The sequence below is a fragment of the Lonchura striata genome, chromosome 5 (genome assembly GCF_050655825.1).
Source record: "Lonchura striata isolate lonStrDom1 chromosome 5, ASM5065582v1, whole genome shotgun sequence".
Lineage (NCBI taxonomy): Eukaryota > Metazoa > Chordata > Aves > Passeriformes > Estrildidae > Lonchura > Lonchura striata.
In genome coordinates, this window is record NC_140707.1 from 14,369,805 (window position 1) to 14,387,696 (window position 17,892).

The following is a 17,892-nucleotide window of genomic DNA, read 5'->3' on the forward strand; positions in this document are numbered from 1 at the left end:
TGGAGGGCTAAGGCCCACAGAGGGGGTGAAAGCGGGGTGCTGGGAGGGCCTTTAGGATCAGCTTTGGGGGCAGGGATGTGCAAGAAGTGTCCCCTTAGGCCAGCTAAAGGAAAAGTGACTGTTTTGATCACAGTGCTGAGGTGCTCAGGGCAGAGCAGTTCTGGTGTGTGTCCTGTCACTTGTCTCTGGTGCACTCTGTGTTCTTTGGGTCTCTCGGTCCTTTCTTCTCCTCAAAAGCTCTCTCTCCCTGTCCTGTGTCACGGGTGTCTGCACGTAGTTGTCCCACAACTGCTCTGCCCTGCTGCATAGCCTGTAATAGCACAAGTCCTGGGGACGTGAAATTTGTCATTTGCAGGGTGTAGTTGGGCTCTAGATTGTATGGGGAGATTGACATAACATGTTTGGTGCTGTGAAGTTGTCTTGCAGCCGTTTGACACTAGTCCTAACTTAATTTCAGATGCTGACAGTTCAAATCTGTGGCAGAGAGCACTAGTCCTGGGGGAGGGTTTTCTTGTATCTTGTATCTCTGTCGGCTTACGTTGTATGCACTTATGTTGCACCTACCTGTGTCGGCTTCTATTGTATGTGTGCATGTTGCGCCTACCTATGTTGTCTTATGTTGTTTGTGCTTATACTGTATGTACCTACGTTGCCTTATGTTGTTTGTGCTTATACTGTATGTACCTACGTTGCCTTATGTTATATGCACCTCTGTTGTGGCAATTATGATCGGAGCTGCCTTGCCCGGGCACGTAGTCACGCTCAGGTAGAGCAGTTATAGAGCTTTGCCGTTCATCTGTTCTCTACGGGGTTTGGGGTACAACCCTGATGGGCCCAGAGTTGGTATAGCTCCTAGCTCTCAGATAGTCAGTCACTGACTGCCTCCCCTTGTCTCGTAGGTCCCCGGGTCCCTACAGAATTTCCTGGAATCTACCATTTGACATGGAGGTCCTGCGGTCAGAAGAAGCGTTTAAGCATATTCTTCAGTGCAGCGTTTCACGTAAGGGTGGCAGCCAGCGTGTCAGCAGAAGAATGTGTGAGAGTGTGACTGTCTGTGTCTGTCTGTGAGAGTTTGTGTGTGCTTGTGTCTGCAGCTGTGTGTGTGTGTGGAGCAGTTCCAACCTTGTGTGTATGGCCTTTGCCTTTCAGGGGGGGTTTTCATCAGGCAGGAGGATTTTTTGGGAGTCTCCGGAGCGAGTTGCCGTGAATGTGAGTTTGTGCGTAGTGCGAAGGGGGCGTGCACGTCGGCGGAGCGTTTTGCGCCGTTTTTGTTCCGCGTGCGTCATAACAATAAAAGCGTTGTGGACTTTTCTGAAATGGAGACACGGTTATATTGTGTCAATATGTATTTGGCTTGTATTACATTATATTGTTCTGTCTTTGCAGTTGTTCCTGTCTTTTGATGTATTTTGCTGTATGTAAATTGGACTTGTACTTGTGTGCCTAGGTATGATGTATTCTTTGTTTTATTTGTCTCTGTACTTGCATTTGTATATGTTGTTTCCCTGTGTATTGCTGAAGTTTAAATTAAGGGAATAAAGATTAATCAGCCCTAATAATGATGCCTCTTACCCTCTGCCCCGCCCAACATTCATCTCCTGTCTTTCTTTGGTGTGGTTGAGTCCTATCGTTTTCACCCTTTTTCTCCCTTTGCCTCTTACTTTCCTCTTTAGTCTATTCCTCACTTTATCCTTCCATGTGTAACTCTTTGTCTCTGGCTGTGTTTTCCTTTGTTTCCATTTCTAACACATCTCTATGTTTCTCTAACCCTATTTCCTTCTCACCCTGTCTATTTTCTTCCATTCCTCTACATGTATTTCCCCATGTCTCTTTGTCTGTCTCTTTCAATCTAGGTTTCACTATGTTTTCTTCTTTTTTTTCCTCTTTGTCAGCCTTTGTCTTTCTAACACTTGCTATCATTTTCTTTGTCTCTAACCCTTTTTCCTTTTCTGTCCATCTTTAATTTTTTTGTGTTTCTAACTCTCTATTTCTTTCTCTCTTGAACCCTACCTTGTGTTCAGTCTCTCCATTTGTTTTCCTGTAGGTTTTCAGCTCTATTTCTTCTTTTTCTTGTCTCTCTATTTCCTTTTCTCTTTCATTTCAAGTGCTTCCTTTTCTGTTTGTCTTTCACTCTTTTTCTCTTTTCCCCACCTTTCTTTCCTCTTTCTCTGCCTTTCTCTTTCTAATCTGACTGTTTTGGTTTTTCTTTTTATCTCTGACTCTTATTTTTCTTGCTTTGTTTTCTTTCTTCTTCTCACTCTCTCCTCTTCCTTTTCTTCTCAGTTTTTCTTCTCGCTCTCTTCTCTTTCTTCTCGCTCTCTTCTCTTTCTTCTCGCTCTCTTCTCTTTCTTCTCGCTCTCTTCTCTTTCTTCTCGCTCTCTTCTCTTTCTTCTCGCTCTCTTCTCTTTCTTCTCGCTCTCTTCTCTTTCTTCTTCTTCTCCCTCCCTCCTCTTTTTCTTCCTCTTACTCTCTCCTCCTCACTCTCTCCTCTTTTTCTTCCTCTTACGCTCTCCTCCTCTCCCCTCTTCTTCTTCCTCTTAGGCTAAATACTTGTATCAGACATTTTAAACAGCTCTTTTATACAGAAGTGAATACATTAAAAGAGAAAGGGAAAGAAAATAACTGGTAATATATTTCAAAAGTCAAACCAGTATTTAATTTCTGCATCAAGTATTGCAGTCAAAGACACCTAAAAGATTCACCTTTCCATAAAATCAAGGTTTTAGTTATTGAGATGGTGGTTTACTTATTTAGGTGGTTGTTTTTTGTCCTTCTAACAGCTTGTATTTTTAACTGTTTAGTCCATCAGCAGACAGACACCCTGTCCATCTTAATATAGGCTAAAATGGCCATAAAAATAGTGCAGGTGATGACATTGGTTAGCAATCTTTTCTTCTTCATCATCATCATCTCACATTAACATAGAGAGACGAAAGGCACAAGGAATTCAAATTATTAGCTTTGAGAACTGAAATAAAAATCTTCTTTCCACAATTAGCCTACATATAGTGGCATTAGAAATACCACTTTAAGTTCTGAAAGTACTGGAAGGAATTTATACCCAAAGGATCCTAATTCTTTGGTAAGTCAAAGCTGCCATTTGTACCTGTGAACACTATCACTTGGAGAAAATGCAACACTTAGGAAGAGTTTTAATTGTTTTTTTCATTACTTGACTGTGTCATTTTTTCTGAAGTTTTTACAGCTTCTTGCATTCAAATGAAGGAAGATTAAGGCTGGATGGTTAAGGTTGTAATGCAGCATTTCAAAGTAATATTTGTGAAGATGTACTAGAAACTGCATTGCTTAGAAACCTATTATTTCAGTAATCCTTTCTCAGAACTTCACAAAGGTCCTTTTATTGTGTCTCTGATAAATAAAATGTGATTTCTATTTAGAAAGAATTAAGGTAGTGAAGACTAACTAGAGAAGAACATGCAACCTTATAGATACTGAGGCAAAAAATAAAGCAAAATGGTTAGTTGCTGGTTCCAACTGGTATTTTTAAGTCTGTATGGCTAAGCATCTCTATCTTAAATTTGTGATCTTTCTGCAATTTTGTATTTATGGGGCTTATGCCTGTTCAGAGTAATTAGTGTCATTTACATTAGAACAAATACTGAAATACAAAAAATGAAAAGTTATTGGCAAATGGGATACAGAGTAGCAAATCTGGAAATTAGACGCTGCTGATATTTATCTGTAATGAAATTTGGCATAGGACCAGCAATAGCCAGAAGTAGGTAGAATATCCTGTGATACAGCATCTGAAATTCATCAAAAGCCCCCCTCCAAATTACCTTCGGTATTGTAAAAGTTTCCATTCTTTTTATTATTTGTACTTTATTAGAGGCATCTTGTCAGTACTACTTTTTCTTAGCCTTATCCGGAGATGCTTTCTTATGTCTGACTCCTGAAAGTCTCTGTGCAGAACCAGAGTTCTGCAGAGCTTTTCCCCCTGTATTCCTTCCCTTTTCTGTCTTCCCAAAAGCTTTTGGGATTTTGGCTTTTACACCATAATTTACTTAATTGCCTTTTCGTGTCAGATAATTCTTATGCATATAACATCTCATTTTTAACTACCTGCTTGGTATTGCTACAACATCAAAGAACTTATAAAATTATTCTTTGTTCTCTTATTAGATTTTTTGCTTTGTCCTTACAGAATCTTCTCTGATAAATAGAAGTGGTAGTGCTTTTTATTTACTGCCTTAATTTCCTGTAATAAAAAAACTCTATGTTCATTAATCATTCAACGACAAAGGATATTCTGTATTGGAGCCAAAATTGTATACGTTTCTAAGCAACTACAGCATTTTGCTTTATTTTCTTAAATCTGTTTCAGAGCTTTGATCAAATTGCACTCTCCAATTGTTTTCCAAAGGGTGTAATAAGAGAAAAAAATAACCATTTTTATAACGAAATTTCAAGCCAATAAAATCCTTAAAGTAAATTTGATTCTGTAAATGAGGACTAGGAAGAGGAAGGTCATAAGAAGTTGCATCATCTGAGTTTAACCATCCCCTTAGCACACTGATCTAAAACAGGAAAAGCGTATGAAAAACTGCAGAGGTGTCTTCTGAGAAGGTATATGCACATTTCACATACTTCTTGTTCTGTATCTTTCTTCTAAACAGTGATTAAAGCAGCTCCCAGTACAGATCTGTAACAAATTCATGAGCAAATCTGATAAAACGTGTCTTTGAGTAAACTGTGAACCTAACCTGACAACTAAGATAACTAGTTTGTCAGTTGATCTAACCACACCATTCTTTTCTCCTGTATCTGGTTTCTTTTCTTCAGAATTAACCCAGTACTTTCTCTCCCATTGTGCTTTACAAACAACCTCCCTATCTGCTTTTTGTGCCCTATGAAGCCAAGAGGAGCAGTGATGCACAGGAACACTGAAACTCCAATGTCTGGTCAACTAAATCTGGATGATGCTCTTTAGGAGCAGCAGAATGATTTTCTAACTGCAAAAACTGTTATAATACCACTTATTTAAACTTGATTTCCTGTTCACTTGTGAATTGATTATTTGACCTTAAATTGTTATGGTTTTTTTGACCATAAAGCCAGTTCTGATTTGCTGAGTTGATGCAGTAGAAAATACTTATATTTACATGGTTCAGCTGTTCGCAGGTAAAGTTGCATGATTCAATAGCCACTGGACATGCTGAGTTCTGACTGGCGTGTTAAAATTTTTCTAATATGTGGGAACTCAAAATGTCTCTCAGACATTTTTAGAGGTTCCAGGCCTTGGTCAGAGGCATTCTAGACCCTGGCAGACAGCTGAAAAACAGCTGTGATTTTGAGTTTGAGCCATGGAATGAATTGCCAACTTTGGAGGTGGAACAAGCAATCACAAAAGGTTAGATAGTATAGTAAAAGTAGTTACAAAGTAGAGGGGAAATTTCTTTAGTATTGTACAGGGGGGTTTTAACACATGTACATGGGGGTCAGAAGTTCTAAGATGGAGGAAAGTGGGCTGATCCTGTTCTTCCTCCTTCTTTTTCCTTACCTCCATGTTCTTGGTGATGTTGGCACTCACAGATTGGTTTAGAGTAGAAAAACACTTGGCAACGTAGGTAGTAGGTATTGGGAAATAATTGTAAACATGTTATACGTAATATATCTTATAAAAGATAGCAGCAGCCCTGGGCAGAGAGGGAGACGAAGAAGACAGCAGATCGAGAGGATGTCAGGGGGTGTGTGTGCCTCTACCCAGGCCGCTGATCAAAGAGCCGCAGTCCAAGAACATAATTTGTTAGATAACTAGCGATAAACTGCCTTGAGACCGAACAGCTAAAGCCTGCGGAGTTTTTCTTTGGAAGCACGGGTTGGAGGAGGAATTTCACCACCACATGAGACCCCAGAGCAAGGCCGGGGTTCTCACAGTAATAAAGATGCACCCTTTGTTTATCCACCTTTGTCATTTATACATCCAGCTGTGAAGCTCTCCAGCTTTGCAGTGCTGTTTACTAGGACAATTGAATACCATAACTTCCCAAATTTTGTGTACGTGACCAATCAATATGCAGATTTTATAGCCATAATTTCACACACAGACAATTTGTTAATCGGGCTGCATGCTAAGCTGAGGAAAGCAACACAGCAAATAGTTTTTGCTTTTTGATAGTTTCTGCCATGTCGAGCTCTCATTCTGTCCATTGGTAATGATTGTACCTCTCATGGGAGGAAATCTGACGGACAAACATACAAAACAATCCACTATTTGGCATAGAGGGAACTAACAACAATAACAGAAGTTTAATATTTTGCTTTCTTTGTCACCTAAGGGGGTGGAAAGTATTCTAGTTCATTGAGTTTATATTCTGCCACTGATCTTTAGCTGAGGGACACAAAGATCTATGTGTTATGCGTGTTTGCATATTTATGTGTTTATATATGCATGTAGATATAGACATATAAAAACACATAAATACACACAGGTGGGGGTGTATGTATATGTATGTATTTATATATATATGCCTGAGGTCATATGTGTGTGGGATTCAGTTTGTATTCTGTTAAACCCAGCCCTCTGTGTGTGTGTGTTTGCACCTCGTCCACAGGAGCTGGTTACAGTCCTGGCTATTGAACTGTTGTTGTTTTCAAGCTGTAATTTATTTGGTAATGATATACAATGTTTCACAGTGATAAGGAGTCAATAATGAATATGTTATGCTTTAACATCATAAAGACATCCTTAGGAAAAAGTCCCTGTCTTTCTCCAACAGTGATCCATATGGTGTGCTACTAAAAGGAGAAGATCTCTGAGTGAACAAATGTGAAATAGTACAGACTTAATCTTTATTGCTCTTTTCCTATCAAGATAGCCTTTGTTGTCTGGCCTATGAAGACACTGCAAGACTACTCACTCATACAGCATTGTGTTATTGTTCACTTTTATTTTCTCTAAAGCAGACCGGGGTTGTTTTTTTCTTTTTCCTTTGCATATGTCTTAAGAAGTTGACCTTTAGCTTTACTAATGCAATTAATAGTTTTTGCTTCCTATCTCCTATAAATGATGTTGGTGAAATAGGTCACCTGATTTCATGTTCTAGTAGGTACAGTCAGAGAAAATTCTGGATATGTAAATTATCATATTTAATTAGCATTATTTCTATCCTCTTTATTACACATTTTGCAATACTATTGATTGTTGGACCTAGAGTATCTTTTGTCCTCAAGCCACACACCTAGAAGTCACCTAAATCTTCATTTTTTCTGAGGATAATTCAGCTTGGAATATTTTTTTTTAAATCTAGATTAAGAGTAAATAATTTAAATGGAAGTTTTGACAGGACCACACGTATAAGGTTTTGAAGTATTTCAAGACTACGAAAAATTGCTACCCTGTCATCTGACTTTTTAGTCTTTATCTAAGACATAAACCACGTGTTTGTTTGATGTTTGATTTTTTGTCATAAAAGGAGTAGGTGCTTTATCAATAGACTTTATTTTAATCAATACTGCCTTGATTATTCCCTACATGAATCCAATTTTTATTTCTACTGTCTAGAGTGGGAAAATATGAGAAAGAGCTCCCCACATCAAATCCGTCTGCATCATCTCAGAGGCTGCCTTCTGTAGCTTAAACATGACTAAACCCCTCCCACTGTTACACTGGAGTCTTGCTGACTCAAAACTTTAAAAAAACCTTGTAGTTTTCACTCCATTTAAATGTGTCACTTTTAATAGCAAAACAAGTAGAGAAATTCCAATGTGAACTCATTTTAGAGCAATGACCAAGTATTATGAATATTTGACTGTATTTAATCTTTCAGCTCCTTTTCTTATTGCATCCTTAATCCTACTCCTGAAGGGACTTGGATTTAAATACAGTAGAATTTCCAGTGTTGAGCAAATCTCTGGTTTCATACCTGAAGATCTCCTTAGTTCAAAAATCCACTTTGTAATTAATTTTATTTATGCTGTGCAACTCTGCTTTCCCAGATATTAAAAAGCATATTGGCAAAGAATATGACATTATTTCTTGAATAAAATGACAGGAAGTAATGCAGCAAGATTTTCTGCCTTGAGAGTCACCTGACTTCTCCATTCAGTGACTTTATATTCCTATTCAGGGATTATTATACCTAAGAGATCCAGAGTATAGCCAAGAGAATAGTAATAGAGAAGTTCTAACTGTAATGCTGATTTTCTACTGTTTGTTACTATTTCCTCACCCATAAAAGGCACTTGTAATTAATTTTCTGTTCCCTAGGACCACCTGTAGAAGTAAACTTCACTATTGGTGATGAGATTTAAACACGAAGAAAAAAAGCTGGGTAAGTATGAAGTTGTTAAACTCGCTGTCACAAGACTGTATTGTTGAAGACTGTTACAGGGATGATGGGAGTCTGGGATAAGTTTAGCTATGAAAACTTAGTTTCATTTCATTAAGTAGGCTTAAAAGAAGACCCAAATTGGGTTGGTTTTTTGCTGTTGTTGTTGGGTTTTTTTGGTATTTTGGTTTTTTTGGGTTTTTTTGGGTTTTTTTTTGAAAACTGAATATTTTTGGAAAAAATATGAAGTAGTTATCTCTGACATTTCTATTGACAGGTTGCCAAGACATGTCTGGGGAATCGTAATGATTCAGCATCTCGTTTGGAAGCAGCAGAAACAGAGACAAGCTTTCAGGTATTCTCTTCCAGAGTAATTTTTGGGGTTTTACTAAAAAGTCTCATGCGATTCAGTTACTTAAAGTATACTTACACATTCTTCACCAAGTTCTGTCTCAAAAGAGAAGACTACTTAATTCAGACTTTGACTGTGTCTGATTGCAATTGATCTGTTCAAAATGATTTCTGGCTGGTAACAACTTGCAAACTATGAAATATTTGGAAAGCTGGTAGTCAAATGAATTAGTAGTCAAATTACTTAATTTGACAATGTGATGTGTATAGCCCTGGAAGCAGGAGTAAAGAGAGTTATCCAAAATAATTAAATATTAAATACCTATGTGTTTGTTTTCATACATATATACATAAAATATGCAGTGATATGAAGCTGTATGTAGCATCAGACTTGTATGGTTTTGCACTGTGAAGGTTGTTAATGATGCTTTCTTAGAGATCAGGACCCTTTTCTAGGGACAATTCCATTGCCATGGAATTTTAACAGACTTTTTTATTTCTGTTTATGTATATATGTATTCTATACACCATGTTTTTACCTTTACAGAAGTTTCACAGCCCTCCATGGACTAAACCTGAAGATGAAAAATCACCTGAAAAAAAAGAGAAAAAATACGAAGAATCAGTTAGTACACCAGAATAAAAACTCTAAATGCTACTAACCTACATTGAAAAATGCCAATCACTTCCATTTTCATGTTCTGCTAGCACAAAGGCATGAAATGTCCCAGGTTTCTAAAGCATGCATTTTTCACTATTCTATGAATGTCTGTAAATTAGTCTATAACAGACCATTTAGTACCTTCCAGCAATAATCCAGAATTGATGTTTGAAGAAGTGCTTTGTAAAGCAGTCCAGTTTTTGAACTCTTGTTCTACCTTATCAGTAATTGTATACTATAAATTACCTGTTTTGTAAACAACAGTCATTCTCAAGTATATTTCTCACTGTTTTATTTCATGTAATTTTGTGGCAGATTCGGTTCTAATATTAAGAGGCAGTCAATGTGGAGGGGGGGGAAGATATCTGTGTAACCATATTTGAAGTACAATCCTTAAGTGCAACTGCAAAAAGACAACTGTGTGTGTGGGGGGGGGGGGGGTCCATGTATGCTTACCTTTTAGTAATTCCATCTCAAATCTACTTACTTACACAATAAAATATGCTTATTGTGTTCTTTCTTTCCTCAGTGCTATCTTAACTAGTTCATTTTTGAACACTGAAAAGCTGACAGAATTGGATTTTAAGGGATGGAGATGGAGAGAATCATTACTTTAAGGATTCAAGCAACAAAATGTGCAGGTGGTACTGAGTTACAGTGTCATAGCTTGGATGGCAGCCGTGGGAAGTCGGTTTCATCCCTTGTGTTTGTGCTGATCTCGACGGGATGGAATACACTTCCAAGGGGAAAGCCCTGTTTGGTCCACTACAATTGGCCTTTGATCACTCCATCGGGGAGGATTGATTGGAATCAGCTCTGTCACTCATGGATTCTTTTCGTTTCTCCTTAGTCACACTCTATGACAAGAAAGCAAAAAAGAAAGGGAGAAGAGAGAATGTTTTTCTTTTTTGGGTGCATGTCATTATTGGTCTAATTTAAGAATTCATATGCCATATCTTTTTGAGATGCAAATCTTTCAGGAATGGATGCAATGCTATCTATCCCTAGCAAGAAGTGTCTTAAGCATTTGTAACTTGTAAACTTCCACCTTTGTCTTAATGCACACCTCAGCACATTTTCAACTAGATTTGAAGTAGTTATAATAATTTACTTTGTCTTGCTTTGTATCAGTTTAAAAGCAAATAGACAAATCTTTCATTTGACTTAGTGATGCTCTGTCTTCAGTTTTAGCATTTAAGACTTTACCTCTCCTTCAACAGTCTCCTTCAATACCTCCTTGTCCTTGCTGGTGTGAAGAATGCATATTTTATGATTGGCTTTTCACAAAGGCTATAATGAATATTATAAGTGTAATGTTAGAAAGTTATGCTGTGTTCATTCGCTTAAGTAGTGTGTTAAATACAGTTTTAGGTTCTAACATAATGTTAAAATAGAGACTATGTAGGTGGGGAAGTTTTTTTTTTAGGAATGAGATACTTACTTCAAAGAACACCTAAATCTTCCAAAGGAGAGGAATTTATGGCTTCTTATCAGAAGAAGCTAATTTCTTCAGGCCTTACTCGAAGACACCAAGGGATTAAAGGGAACAATTAACATACAACAAACAGAGTTTCTTGTTTAAAATAGAATGCATTCATGACCATAAAGGATATATAAATATGCAACAAGTATATTAGTTTAAGGGTGATTCCTTTATTCACAAGTCATGCTTTTCGTAACTTAATGTCCGAGAACATCCGGACGTCCGTAATTCTTTACTTTTTTTCTTGTCTTGTAATTGTCCTAACTCTAAGCTTTAGTACTCTAATGATATTATTATTTTTATAGCCATTTTATTATTATTAAACTTTTAAAATTTTAAAAACCAAGCAATTAGCGTTTTTTTTCACACTGGTATGAGTAATCTTTCACCCTGACATTTTGTATGTGCTCCTCTACTCAAAGATAGATAGTTGCAGTTTCTCTGCCTCGAGAAAACACAGTTTTAAAAACTAAAAAACCTCATGAGCTGACCAAATGATGACAAAGTACGGCTTAAGACTATCCATGTGAAGAGTCAAAAGACTTGAAATCATGGCTACAAAGTTTATTTCTTTTGATTTCCTGATGCCCCTGGAATGATTTGGGTCTCAGGAGGCACCTGGGAGCCTCCGTTTGTGTCCTGGGCGGGGCCGTGGCTCTAAAAGGGGTAAAGGCTGGAGGAAGGGGGGTCCGGGGGGGAGAGGAGCAGGGGCTGGGATCGGCGGTGCCCTGGGCGTTTGCATCTGGGAGCGGCCGCCGGTTTCCCGATGGGAGCCCTGGAAACGGAGCTCGGAGTCCGTGAGAGATGCGAACGCTGCAGCTGGAGCGCTGAGAATGGAGGCTCTGCCGAGAATGTCGTCTGGTGAGTCTCCCGATGTCCCGTAGCTAATGCTGTGCTGGCACCGAGTCGCCTCATTGCGATTTAAACTCTCTTGAAAGACGCTGAAATTACAAACTGGACTACAACATGCGCGCGGGGAGCTTCGTGTCCCTAAGGAAATGCTTTAGGGATGTGCAGCTTCTGAGCTGCAGCAACAATCCCCGCTCCCACAGAAACCTGCTGGGCCGTGGTTCTAGGGCAAGGGTGCCAGAAATGTGGCACCTTCAGTGCCACCCTAACAGGGATTTCCCTGGGAGCTCTCAGGCTCGGGAGGAAATGGTGTTCCTGCCCCTCTGGGAAAGCAGGGAGCGGGATCGGTGCTGCAGCTGTGTCTTTTTCCCGCTCTCCGCAGCTGTTCCAAGGATGCCCTGGAGTGCTCTGGCTCACGGCAGGATAATCGATCTGTGTGCCTGCGTGCGCAGCTGGGTCAGTCACTGGGCTCCCGTGGAACCCCTGAGGTTGGAAAAGCCCTTCGTGCTGCTGAAATGGCCCCAGGACAAACTTTCCCAAGCTGGAAGCAAAGCCAGGGGCAGGGAGGGAAATCCAAGAGGGTGGTGGGAAGGGCTTTCTCCCAGCTCTGGACGCCCTCAAGGCAGGGGTGATTTCTAAGTGTTGTTAAATGCTGCAGCAGCTCTGTCCCTACGTGAGAGCTGCCTCAGCTTGGGCGAGTGTGAGGATGTCCAGCTCTTCCTCAGGGCTTGGAGCACGGCAGGGTGCAGAGCTCAGGTTAAATCTTGTTTAAACACTTTTAATATCAAAATGTATTAAAACAGAGACCGAGGAAATAACACACGGAAGTCTGTTGCAAGCATAGGTACCAGCTGCCTTTATTAAAGATCCACGTTGACGGATGTTTTGTCAGACCACTCTGAGGCCAGAATGTGTCCAAAAAGCTTCACTAACCCCTTGTTCTTCTGCTGGTAGGGCAGCGTCTGACCCCAGGTCTCGGGGGCTGCGTGGAGATTCCTCCCTGGAGCAGGTTCACCCCGTGAGGATGAGCCACAGAGGTTCAGTTCTTGGAGCAGGTGAGGATCTCTTTTACTTAGTAATTGCTTTTGCTGGTTTTAATGTCACAGCTCCAGTGTTCCTTCAGGCATTGTGCCCTGCAACAGCACTCGCAGCTCCTGTGCTGGGCAGGGAGCAGTTCTGCTGTGGGAAATGGACTTGCAGAAAATTGTCAGAGTTTGACAGGAGGTTTACATAGTATTTATCTGAATGGAAAATTTGAGATAAGAAACGCTGACTTAGAAATGCCATGGAATAGGACATTGAGAGAGATAAATCTTCCTCGCACAATGCACCAGTTTATCAGATTATGCCCTTTTCTGACCCAGAAATAAGGCAACTGAGAAGTGTTTTTAAAAACTTTTATTTCATTTTCAGTCTCACGTGAAGGGTGAGACAATACAGATGTTATAATTCATGCCACCGCAATCAGAAGCCAACTATTTCCTAATTACAATACATTATAAGCGTTTCTTGGCCTATTAGCTTTTGCTACACTATGCCTTAAAAACCAATCATCTGAAATTACCCCTCATGAATCTTATTACAATGCATCTTTCATAGTTCTATTTCTCTAAAGTATCTAGTCTTATTTACAAACTCATCCTTTAAAACTTGTTTCCAGTTCCATTTCTCTCTCAACAGGGACGTGCAGTGAAGGACGGTGCAGCAGGGAAGGGGAGTCTTTACAAACTCTATCAGTATTTCTCCCAAAATTGGGAGAAATGGGGTGGAGCAGAGATGGGGGTGGTTTGGTTTTGTCTGGGCCGGTTATTCCTTGCGCAATGTTTTAAATCTGTTGTAGGATTTACTCTCCAGTATCTTTCTAACAAAAGCTGACAGAAATTTAGGTCCAGGGTTAGAAGTTGGGTCCATTCGCTGCAAAACCTTGCCCAGGCTGGAGGACCGGGGTGATGGCCGCTCTCAGCAAAGGTTACCTATGAATACCGTGTCAGATTTCCCTCGGTGCTGGGCAGGACAGGTGAGGGCTTGGATCAGGAATTCTGCAAACAAGGCCTGTGTGATGTTGGTTTCTTGTGTTTTTCAGGGCGCCAGGGCTGGCACAAGGACTCGTGCAGGTGCCGCTCTGGCACGGGAGCCGTTGCCCTGTGGAGCCATTTTAAAGGTGTGATTATGGAACATTTTGGAGGCCGTTTCTGGAATTCCATTTGTAGCTGGATCTCGCTCCGAGTGCAGCGGTCCAGGTGAGGGTTCTGACCTCTCCAGACTTGTGCTCACCTTGGTACAGCCTGGGGCTGGAGCAGTTTTCCAGGGAAGTGGAGATGGCTGAGGACCTGCGCTCTGGGAAGCAGGGACCTGCTGGGATTTGCATTTGCGAAGCTGACGTAAAGTTTGTAAAAGCAGCCCGAAATTCTAATTCCTGCGGTTTCTGGGGAGGAGGTGCAGGTCACCCCGAGAGCGAGATCAGAACTTGTTTGTGGCGAGGAGTCTGAGGTCTGTAGGTGCCACACCTGGCAGGAGCTGTGTGCTCAAGGCAGTCCCAGCCCCGGAGGGAGGCTGACGGGCTCTGCTCACGGCTGTCCCCAGCTGTCCCCAGCCCGCTGCTCAGCCCTGGAGCTGCTCTGGATCCGGGCTGTCCGTGCTGGAGCGCCCTGCTCCCCGCAGGGCCCTGCCCTAACCCACGCAGAGAGAGCCCTGCCGGCCAGAGTTTCCTTTTTTCCTTTGCGATCGCTGCGCGCTCAGCAGGGAAGGGCCGGGGCTGCTCTTGGGCCGGGGGCACTCGGGGCTCAGGCAAACCCAGCCCCGGCGCGTGGGGGTTCACAGAGCGAGCAGCTGCCGGGGCTCAGGAGCGCTCACGGCTCTTTGTTCCGAGGCAGCCGGAATTTCTGACCCCGGCCTTTATTTGGCTTTTCCAGCCCAGCGCCTTCGCTCGGCTCCGCTGCACCGAGGGGACTTTTGCTCAGCGCCTCCTGTCAGAAGGTGCAAACTCTCCGTTCAGCCCACACAGCCCCAGCCCTGCCCTGCCAGCCCTTCCCCATCGTGCCCACGCGGTTTCTCTCTCGCTCAGCCGGGGCAGGCTCTCACTGACAGCCACAGAAACAGAAGGGATTCTCTTTTATTTCATTCTTTTCCTGCTTAATGCCCGCGTCTTGTACTTGCACATCAATCCCAGCTTCTCCCGAGGCTGCAGATCAAATCTTTCAGTGTCCGTGGGAGTTTCTGGTTTTCCCGTTCCCACGTCTCCCCTCTCCCTCTGTATTTAAAAAAAATAAAATTATTAATGGATTTTGTTAAGCATTTCTTGCATATATTAACATAAAGAAGGTGTTATCGTTATTATTATTATTATAATAATATAATTTAAATGTATAATTTTGTTATAAGATTTTAAAATTATGGTGTTAAATTTTATTTATTGTTATATTAGTTATTCTTATTTTTGATATTTCTTAAAGTTGTACACTTTTATAAGTAGATTTTATGTGATTAGATACATTTATAAATTTTATTAAAATTTTATATTTATGTTTGTGTGTTAATAAAAGAAAATTTATTGGGTTTTTTTTTGTAAAACTGCATATTTAATATTTTATATTTGTTAGAAAGGTATTTAGTGTAAGGGATGTAGAATTAGATCGTTTATTTAGATAATATTTCAATTGATTTAATTATTTTAGTGTTGTTGAAGTAATAGGTGGTATAAAATGTGATCCTACCATTTTTAAGTTTCAAGGCTTAAAATTACTTTTATATTTTGATTACTATTGATGGATAAATGACTTTTTTGTTTTAAATTGGTAACTATTTTTCTATTAAGAGCTAATAATGTAAGGGCTTTTTAATTATATGGATTACTTGTAATGTTTTTTATTGGTATATTAAGTAAGTAGGTAAAGAATGGATTTTTTTGAGAAGCGCTAGATAAATACAAAGTATTTAAACTTGAAACTTTAGTTAAAGTTACTTAAATGTTTGTTTTAGGTTGGTTAATTGGTAAAGTGATATAATTAAAAGTAAATAAAGTAAATAGAGTAGAAGTATAATATTTGATAGAATTTTATACTTTGTAAGTTATTAAACAAGATGTTTATAATATTGATTTTTATATTTATAAAGAAACCTAAAGTTTCTATATTTTGGTGGGTGCAGTACAAGACGTCAGGTGTATGTTGCAATTCTTGCGTAATCTACATTTGTATTTACATAGTGTAGTGTATCTTTGTATTTACATTGGTGTTTTATTTGTGGAGTGGCGAGTGTGTTTTTTGTGTGATCTGGTTTTATGTTCCTTATTGAAATTTACTTGGGTTTTTGTACTTGTTGAGATATAAGTAAACTTTTTGTTTTGACATGAGAAATAAGTCTTGTTAAGTTTTGTTTTATAAAATTGTATAGAGACTGGCAAGATAATGGTATAGGTTGTTATAATTTTTCAGTTATAAGCATGAAGAAATATAAGAATAAAATAATGTACGTAGTAAAGAAGAAATTGACAATAATTAGGAATTACTTAGATAACATCTATAATTAGTAACATAGGTGAAATTATATCATTACTAAGTATTAAAAGATGGTACGTTATTTTAGAGTTTTTAACAGTTGATAAATGTTAAATTAGTAGCAAGTTAAATAATTATGTGTGGATAATGATTTTTTAAGTTTAAAATAAAAATAAGTTTATTTGTTATATCGATAAAGTTAAATTGTTAAGTTAAAATTATTTGAATTTTATTTTTGACGTAGAAAATATTTGGGTTTCTTGTTAATTATTTTATTTAGGTAGAGTTAGGGTTAGGTTCTAGTTTAAATTTTAATTGGTGAATGTTACTTAATGTATTTTTATATAATGTTTCTAAAAATAGTAGTTACGAGTAAAAATGTTAGGATTAAAGATGAATTACATTATTTAATAATTGGATTTTTTAGAAGTGTTTTTAGAATAGATTTGAGTATAGTAAACTTTTTTTTAAAGATTTCAAAGTGGTTATGGACAGGATTGTGAGTTTGGATTTGGATATTGAGAGTGTGAAGGTGGAGAAAATGTATGAGAGAGCGATTACTTAGTGTGAAACTTAGAAATAGAAATTCATGTTGTAGTTGGGTTTTATATTAAAGTGATTTTGTAATAATAACTGAGGAAAGTGATAAGATTAACAGTTTGGAGGAGGTTTTTAATGAAATCTATTTTTTTTTAGTCTTGAAAAATATTTAAAACTGTGAGATAACATTAGGTTAAATTATAGAGTTAGTGTAGAGATTAGTTAGAGGGTTAACTTGTTTCAAGAGCTGTATAAGTAGAGAATAAAAAAGTAGGAATTAGAAATTTTATGTGTTTTTTAGATCATTATATAAAGAGATAATAAAGTATATGAAAGTTGGTTGTAAATATTATAATAATATTTAATAAATATTGTTTATTATAAAAATTATTATATAATTAGTATATTAGTAGTAAGTGTTTGAAGAAGTTAGGATAACTTTAAAAATATATATTAAGGAAATAGAGTAAAATTCTTAAATAGCATGATATGAATAGTAATTGCTATTTTTTGGTGTTACTTATAAAAGATAAAAAGAGTAGAGATTGTAATGAAGAACAGAATTTTTGATGAAATTGATGACATAATACACTATATTTTTTTAACTTCTGAATAGGTATTTGTTAGTGTTTTCTTTTAGTTGTTGTAATTTGAGTAGTTTCATTTTTTTAAAAGAAAATTAACCGTATAGTTTAGAGAAGTGATTTTTAATAAAATTTAGGATAAGTTATATTACATAACATTTAAATTTAGACTGAATGAATTTTGATAGTAAGGAATAATGAACTTAATTTTAATAGATAAAAAGAAACTTAATGTATTTATTTAAATGTATTGACATTTAAGTTTGTTTGATTTTATTAACACTTAACATATTGAATGTTATTATTTATAAGTATTGAAGGTTTTTTAAGTCTTTTGGTTTTGGGGAAATTTTAGCTTGTTGAGTTGAGATTATTACTTATATCTTTACAGGGTGGTTTTATTTATTGGGAGATATGTTTCTTAGTCATAGATTTTTATTTATGTTACATTTCAAATGGTACTAATTTGTGTAGTGGGTTTTGTTAAATGTAGGATATCGATTGGATTGTTTTATATTTTTTTGTGGGCTTGGACAAATGGTTTTTGTTTTTTAAGAGTTTTTGATTTAGAATTTGAAGAGTATTTGGCATTTGGAAGAAATAAAATCGGGGTTTTTTTGGATACGGTCGAGCTGTA

At 38.2% G+C, this 17,892-nt stretch overlaps 1 long non-coding RNA gene across 6 annotated transcripts; it reads left to right on the forward strand.

The window, feature by feature from the left end:
• The first annotated feature begins 1 nt into the window (after position 1).
• LOC144248579 (uncharacterized) lies at positions 2-12,068 on the forward strand. Of its 6 annotated transcripts, none has more exons than XR_014955411.1 (5): positions 2-1,000; positions 1,150-8,294; positions 8,569-8,646; positions 9,190-9,373; positions 9,833-12,068. It is a non-coding gene; the product is annotated as an uncharacterized LOC144248579 (long non-coding RNA). The 6 variants fall into 6 exon arrangements; XR_014955409.1 differs by having other exon boundaries at positions 9,190-9,267; XR_014955407.1 differs by lacking the exon at positions 9,833-12,068 and having other exon boundaries at positions 1,150-1,447; positions 8,231-8,294; positions 9,190-9,816.
• The last annotated feature ends 5,824 nt before the right edge of the window (positions 12,069-17,892 follow it).